At 36.5% G+C, this 8,689-nt stretch overlaps 1 non-coding gene across 1 annotated transcript; it reads right to left on the bottom strand.

Annotated features, from left to right (window-relative positions):
• Positions 1–494: 494 nt before the first annotated feature.
• Positions 495–568, bottom strand: TRNAM-CAU (transfer RNA methionine (anticodon CAU)). Its single transcript has one exon. It is a non-coding gene; the product is annotated as a tRNA-Met (tRNA).
• Between the last annotated feature and the right edge of the window lie 8,121 nt (positions 569–8,689).

Below are 8,689 nucleotides of genomic sequence, written 5' to 3'. Positions count from 1 at the left end.
TTCTGCCAAAGGACCCGCTCTGATACCAATTGTTGGGAAAAATACTGGGGGGGTGAATCGGTATTTAAAAATTAATAACTTTTTACATTTCATATTCAGATTTCTATATGGGACTTTACTAAATATAACCTGTGTGTGCACACGACTGTTCTTAAGCCAATTAGCGTATATCCAGTGAACTTATAATTCAGTTAATCCATCATATGTTTATCTTCAGCTAATGCATTAGTACTTTATTAACCATTAGATAAACATTAACCATGTCTTGTAATAAATAAACCATCACACATAAGCAACACACATGAACACCAAGATTGAGTCTCTCTGACTGAGCTCAGCTCTGGCAACGGACGGCACCACAGGCCTTAGTCGTGGATATCCATCAGCGGATTCTCTTAGACGCCTAGCTCTGGCATCAACCGGAACCAGGCAACCAACGTGTGGATCGACAACATCAATCCTTTCCGGACCAAAATACTTCGTATGTTCTGGTCTAGCAGAGACGGGATTTGAACCCGTGACCTCAAGGTTATGAGCCTTGCGAGCTACCAGGCTACTCTACTCCGCACCATTGATTTATATCATAATCAGAATGGGTACACAAAACAATAATGGGATATAGTACCCCTATCCCTATATAGGGATAGGGGTACTATATCCCATTATCATGTTGTATCTATGCTAAGATGTTGGTCTCTTCCCATGAGTTCTTCATCATTTTGTATGTCTTTTCCATTGGAAAATCCTACATGATCGTTCTCCAGATCAAACCGAAGGATTGAAGCATCACTGTATCTATTTCTCTTCCGACTTTTCTTTCCAAGTGCACTATAGCCCCAGGGGGTCACAGGTTTTTTCCTGCCAATTGGGGTTCTTCCTTTCCCACCTCCATGAGGATGGTCTACAGGGTTCATAGCTACTCCTCTTACCTCAGAACGCTTACCCAACCAACGTTTAGCTCCGGCTTTACCGAAACTTCTATTGTTTGCAGTGATATTACCCACCGCGGGAGAAAAACCACCTGTTGTTGCTATCTTTGTTTTCTTTTTAATGTAAAGAATAATTTTCTTACAATCTTGTACTAGTGCAGACTCATACCAATACGTAGGCACCCACCTGCAGAAGGCTACAACCTTCTCTCATTCTGTAGCTTCTACAGGAAGGAAGCTACAACCCCCTTGCTATTGTACAGGCTGATATTATTACAAGTACGTAGGCACCAACCTACAGAAGGCTACCACCTTCACTCGTTCTCCAGCTTCTACTAGAAGGGAGTTACAACCCCCTAATATAATCACCAACCACTACTGGCAGGAAGCTTCGACTTCCTCACTAAAGGCTCCAACCCTCAGTATCCTCCAAGGACCATGTTTTATAAATTTTCAAACCGGATACACCTGATACACATCAATACAATATGCAGGCCACATTTCATCGAATTTTCATACTGGACCCATCAGTGACATTTAAGCTCAAAATCAATCACCACTGTAATACAACGATCAAATACATCTGTAGCAACCGATCACCAAAACCCAATCATCAATCTCTAATATAACTAAAACCCAATCATCAATCTCTGAGTCAACCATAACTGAATCAATCAATCACTGAAACTCATCAACTCTAAAACTCAATCATCAATCTCTGAATCAACCAAAATTGAATCAATCAATCATTGAAACCTCTGACATAACTAAATCACCCAATAATCAATTTCTGATACAATTGAATCAACCATTTAAACAAGACTTAATCAACCGACACTTAATCAAATTCAACCAATCAACTCAAATAGTGAGATCACTATAACCAGTACACATAATTGAACTTAGAACACTACATCAACAACTAGAACCAACTGCAACCTCAAAATTCATATGTTAGAATGTATACGCTACTTCAGTTAAGCCGACCTGCATGTATAAACTACTTCATTTAACCCAACTTGTGTATACCTCTAAAGATACTGAATCATAAAACCTATGAACCAAAAATTGTACCTATCAGTGACATTATGAAGATCTACTGTCAATTTACAGAGTTCTAAATAGATAGCAACAAAAATCACCCTTCTCACTCAGTCAATCAATCAACCAGACTCAATATCCTTATACAATAAGTTTTACTTTCAGATCTAATAAATTTATCATTGAAAAACAACAGTAAAACAGTAGCACTGATCAAATAGATCAGTCATCTCTGAACAACAGACTTTTGTTCTACTTACGCTACTTGGAAGAGTCGAACCGGCGTGTATACATGCCTTCACCAAGGTGAACCAGCATATAAATCTAAAAATAAGAACTTATAACTTTGCAAGTATTCCAAACTTCAGACATACCAAAATCATAACATTTAAAGAATAAAACATGCATTAGCATTTAGATCTAGCCCAACAATTATCATATCATACAATGATAAGTCATTTCAATTCTTATGATCCTGATCCATCATTAGATCTCAAACATCATCAAACACTCAGGTGGATACTTAGTTCAGATCAAGCATAGCACGAGAAACCCATAACATGTATATTTTGTTTTGATCTAACTCTTCATAAGATATTCATTTCTTTCACTTCACACTTTGATCTTCACCTCCTTATATACTTAGATCCTTTTTCAATACCTCAAACCAAAACAACACTTAGAACCTATGGTATTCTTAGACAGGATCAAGTAACCATTATTCTGCTCAATATTGTGGGCTAATACCATGGTATTGACCCTTGATATTCTTTAACCTTAATTTTCATCCCATACACTCTTTTCCTTCTGTGAAAGTGTGTGCATACGTATATGCTCTTTATGTTCTGTGAACCCGCTTGCATACGCTACTTGGACTAGGTGAACCCGTGTATACAACTTAAAATAACTTAAAACATTATTTTTCTTCAATTGCTTGATTGTGATTTGTAGTCCTTTGTTCCATCATCCTGTTCTTTAGTGTCATTACTCTATTACCTCTAAATAGACCTATTTATAATGTGATTTTTCATCATACATTACTTGTGAACTGATTCCTCTAAACTGCCCTGCATTTTGTCACATTTGGGAACACAACTTCCATGCATTTTGTCACATCCTATTTATGCTTTTATCAATTAGTCCATTCATCAAAGAACAACTCTTATCAAGGAAAACACACACTAACAATCCCCCTGTATCAAACCTTTTACCATTATTATATTCATCATTCTATTATCTCTTATATCTGTTCTGTAGATTCATCTAGTTACCATATACAAGTGAGTTGCCATCAAGGACAACATATGCATCATAATGTGAACAAAAGAACCTTCATGATTGGCCATTGTCCCTTAGAGATATTCCTTTTATTGGTTGGACTACTTCTGAAGAACCTAATTTGATACAAGATATAAATGAATATTTCTTTATAAAGAATCTTTATAGGCGCCAATCTACTGATACAAAATTTGTATGAACCAACCTATTGTTACAAAATGTGTAGGAACCAAACTTTAGGAAACACCAATCCCCCTTGTTGCAATATTTATAGGCCCCAACCTACAAGAGACATCAATCCCTATATTGTAAGATTTGTAGGCACCAACCTATAGGAGACATCAATCCCCTCTTCTATAATATTTATAGGTACCAAACTATAGGAGACACTAGGTATACTTGCTACCTCTACCTTCACCAAGTCTTCCTATTGCCTCTTCCTTCACCAAGTATTTTTTCTGACTTTGCCTTCACCAAGTGTGCTTCTCCCAAAACTTCTTGTTTTTGGAATCTTCTCAAGAACAAGCTTGTACAACATGCCACATATCTAATTTTCAAAATATGATTCTAAATTTTTTACTTGAGACACTTCTATATGTCTCCTTGGGTCTCTAAAATTTTCATAGTTTGAAAATTCCCAAAAAAAAGTTATAGAAAAAATCCATGATGACTTGTTTGAACCTAATTACAAGACTATTTAGTAACCCTAACTTCCACATAGCATATCTCTAAAATTATACAGTGTACCATAGTATGAAATTTATACCACATGTATCTAGAGATTTCATCTCTATCTCCTCAATATTTCATAGTTTGAACCATCTACGAAAAATAATTATAGCAAAAATCCCAATCTGACCAGTTTGAAGTGGAATTAAGGAGCATTCAAGAACCCTAACTTCCTCAGATCATATCTCCAAAATTACTATGAACGAAAGTTCGAAGCTTTTATCACAAGTAGATGAATATATACACTATATTTCCTCCACATTTCATGATATAAAAAATCCTAGAATAAAACTTATAGCAAAAATGTCAAGATGACGAGTTCACTCCACAAATCACATTTTGCTCCACCTTTAAGGCCCCAATAATATTCCCTAGCTTCTACTATGAACCTTATATGTATTCTTTCTTGGATGATATTCAAATGCACTCATATGCCCTTTAATTATATTATGTCTACATTCAGTTATGGTGTTGACTTGTAAAACTGGTTGGGCTTATCTGTACTTTCTGGTTGAGTTGATCTATACTTTATGGCTAGATTTACATAAAAAAATATTTCATATCTCCTCATTTTCTATGGGGTTATAGGGATTTCAATATACCATTGTAAGGGTATTAAAATAAAATATTCAACTATATATATTATTCTTCCATCTGAACTAGATATTTAGAGTTTAAATGTCTTCAAAGATAGGGTATCCAAACTAGGCATCAAGTAAAAGTTGGGTATCCAAACAATATTTCCAACAATATTCATCTTGTAATCCTTATCTTAGACATTTGTACTCTCCCCTTTTCTTTGAAATCAATAAAAAAAATATTTCCAACTTTTTTCTCACCGTAGTGGATATCACATGAGTAATTATAGTGTAATCCCCCCTAGTAATGCAATAAGGTCCTAAGGGCCCATTATAGTTAATGATAGCATATGTATGGTTGCCATTTCATATGTTGACTATGTCCATTATGTTAATTATTAAATAAGGACCACTGTATAGTTAACACTCAATCAAATCTTTAATGGTGTAACCATACCTCCCATATATACTTACTTTCACCGGCCTGCCAGGGTAAACATGATATCAGGGCTACTATGATAGAAATCAACCTCTTAGATCACATTAAGGAAATGGAGTCAATAAAGGAAACCTTACTGACCTTCGTCAGGAGCTATAGAAACCACAGGAGCTAAACAACCACTCCAGGTGCCCAAACCCTGAGTTAACTTTCCTTTTTCAGTGATCTGGACTCCCATCCGCTTGCATAACAAGGCAAGCCAACAAATGTAAGCATCCATTCACATGGATAAACCTACTTCTAATCTATATTTCCTAATTCTGAGCATGCGACCCTGGAATCTAAGCCACTTTTTTAGGGATAGTATCCATACCTCTACCGAGGACTTGATATAACTTTATAGAATGAGGAATGATACAAGGACAAATCCATTAATCCAAAACTTAGTCAACAACTTGACCTATCCAGGCCTAACCATGACAGACATTTTGTTAAACACATTGTGAACATGTAATGTATAGGTCATGAATGCTTATTTAAACAGAGGGGTTTGATACTTATCTGAGAAACATCAATAAGGTCTAATGCCCTCCCAAAATAGTTGTAATAACATCTATTAGGTCATGCATTCAATAACCATTCATTTACCAAACAAAACATGATAAGATCCATAAACAAAATCTGTCACAAATAATGCTTATAACCCGCATACAACCATAATAATAACAATGATAGAACAACCATCAAAGCCACGTCATAAAAAGTACATTTACACATAAAATACACGAGGAAAATACTTCTTATTAACATATACAAAATCCAACCAAGTCAAGTACTTCCATGTACCACTCAACCATACATTTGGCTAAACCAAACCTTTCTTTCATCCAATCGCCCATGTTCCATATTCCAAGCATGAATGTGGGACTCACAACAAAAAAACCAGGATTCCTCAAGTTTTACCGCAATCCTGCCAAAATTGGTTAAGGGATTCCTAGGACCGAAACAAGAACCTACACAACTAGGCCTTACCCCAATCCTTCCATTACTGATCAAGGGATTGCTAGGCCCAAACAAAAACATACACTAACAGACCTTACTGCAATCCCACCAAAATCGATCAAGGGATCACTAGGCCCTAAACAAACTTGGATGCCTCCATATTTCTTCACCAATACCTTGAGAAATGTTCTTGTCTCCAACCTCAGGCTTTACAGAAATCCCACCATTACCGGTCAAGATATTCCTAGGCCCTTGGGAATTTTCCTGAGACCACCTCACCTGGTTCATAAACCATCTGACGATCCAAAGCTCAACCAAATGAAAGAACACCATCACACCATGGCTGTCCAGAAATGGCAAGGAAAATGTGAAACCACTGTCACACTTGGAAAATCCCATGGCAATGATAGCAAGAGAACCAAATACACACATGTATGTGCCATGCATGCCAAAACTAGCAAGGAAATCATACATGAAACTTGATACCGGCAAGTAATCTCATTGTAGCCACTTGATCCAACTCTTCCTTGCTTGGTCTTTTCTTTCCTTTGATTTGTTATCCTTCCTTTTCCTTCCTTTATCCAATGCTAGAGTGATCCAAGAATTATCTCAGTGTGCAAGAGTAGGACAGAGAGAGAGTAGAGAGAGAGCTCCAACCCAAAATTGTCAAAAAGTTGTCAAAAGCTGTGAATTGATCCTCATAATCCTTTCTATCATTGAGGCCTCTATTTTCTTCAATTTCCTCTATTTTTCCTTCAATTTCCTCCTCGCATGAAACCTGTGACCTCTCACCTTACTTTTCTCCTATTTTCCATTATTTTCATAAATGAAATGTTAATTAATGCCTCTTTTCCTTTTCAAAGCCTTTGTCATTGTCTTTTCCAATTTCCTTAGCCATAATAAACCACATGAACACCCACTAGGATTTTTTTCCCAACGTTCATCTTGGAATACATGTCCCATGACCTTGGTCTTATTTTTCCTTTATTAACTTTATTACGTGAACTTTTAACCTGGGGTTGTTACAGAACCCTCCCCCTTAGGGGAACACCGTCCTCAGTGTTCTATGACACCTATAACCAACAAGACCACTGAAAACCAAAAAATACTTCCCATGGAGCTTTATAACTTAGCTCGATGTAGTATTTACAATGAACAACCTATTGAAAAGCAAAACCAACATGACAAACATGACAACATGACAACCATACCGCTTATTGGAGCTTTATAACATAGCTCATTGTGGTATTTATAATAAAAACCATACATACATATCTATCTATCTATCTATCTATATATATATATATATATATATATATATATATACCAAAACTCCTTTGCCTCAACCAACAAACAATGAAGGATACAAAGCCTACATCTGATCAACCATCTCCCATGTAACTCCATCAGACCCAAAGTGCTTCCACTACACCTTAAATTGTTTGATTGCCTTGCCTTGTAGCATGAGTTGTTTCCATTGCAAAATGCACTAAGGTTTTGACTATAATTATCCTTTTAGCTCCACCTACAATACAGACCAATTAATCACATGATCAATATCTTTCACATATCTTTTAAGAAATGAAACATGGAAAACATCATGGACTTTCATTATCGGTGGTAGTGCAAGTTTGTAGGGTGCTGGTCCAATCCTCTCAAGGATCTCGAAAGGCCCATAATATCGAGGTTCCAACTTGGAACATCACCCAATCCTCAAGGATCTCTTCTTGCGCATGATGCGCAAATACACATGTTCTCCAACCTGAAATTCTTTAAACACCCCGTGTTGATATGCATATCTTTGTTGCCTATCATGTGTTTCCTTTAGATTCTTCTTGATAACATAGATTTGATGTTCCATTTCTGCCAACATGTACGTCCTATCAACACCCTATTCACTAGATCACTCCAGCTAATGGGAGTATTACAACTCTGCCCATAAAGTGCCTCAAATATACTCATCCTCAGTGACTCTTGATATCCATTGTTGTAAGAAAACTCTACCAGTGGAAGATACTCCTCCCACCTCCTTTACTATTGCATAACATATATTCTCAACATTTCCTCCAAAATCCTGTTGAACTTCTTTGTTTTTCCATCTGTCTACAGATTATAAGCTATATTGAAGACCAACTATGTCCCTAAACCTACAAGAAACTCCTTCCAAAACCTAGAAGTGAACTTGGAATCTATGTCTGACACAATCTTCTCTATAACACCAGGAAACCTCACTATATCCCTGATGAATACCTATGCTACCTCACTAGCTGAATAATTATACTTAACCACTATGAAGTGAGCTACCTTTGTCAACCTGTCAACTGCAACCATGATGGAATCATGTTGTCAAGATGTCCTCAGAAAACCTATAATGAAATCCATGGAAATGACCTCCCATTTCCATTTCAGAATCAGAATCGCCTACAATAACCCACTTGGATTCTTACACTTTGCCTTTACCTATTGACAATCCAAATATCTAGCCACAAATTCTGCCACTTCCTTCTTCAATTTTGGCCAATAGTAGAACTTCTTCACTATTGTCAATGTATTTTGATATCTTGGATGACTTGAATACGATTTAAGATTAAATTCCCTCAATATAAGCTTCTTGAGCTCACTATTATCCAACACATAAATCTTCTCCCTAAATCTGACCAAACCATATGTCGTGAGATGATAGTCCACATCTT

This window comes from Pinus tabuliformis, chromosome 2_1 (genome assembly GCF_031772625.1).
Source record: "Pinus tabuliformis cultivar Carrire ecotype Pingquan chromosome 2_1, CPIR1, whole genome shotgun sequence".
Classification (NCBI taxonomy): domain Eukaryota; kingdom Viridiplantae; phylum Streptophyta; class Pinopsida; order Pinales; family Pinaceae; genus Pinus; species Pinus tabuliformis.
This window is presented reverse-complemented; position numbering and strand designations above follow the sequence as displayed.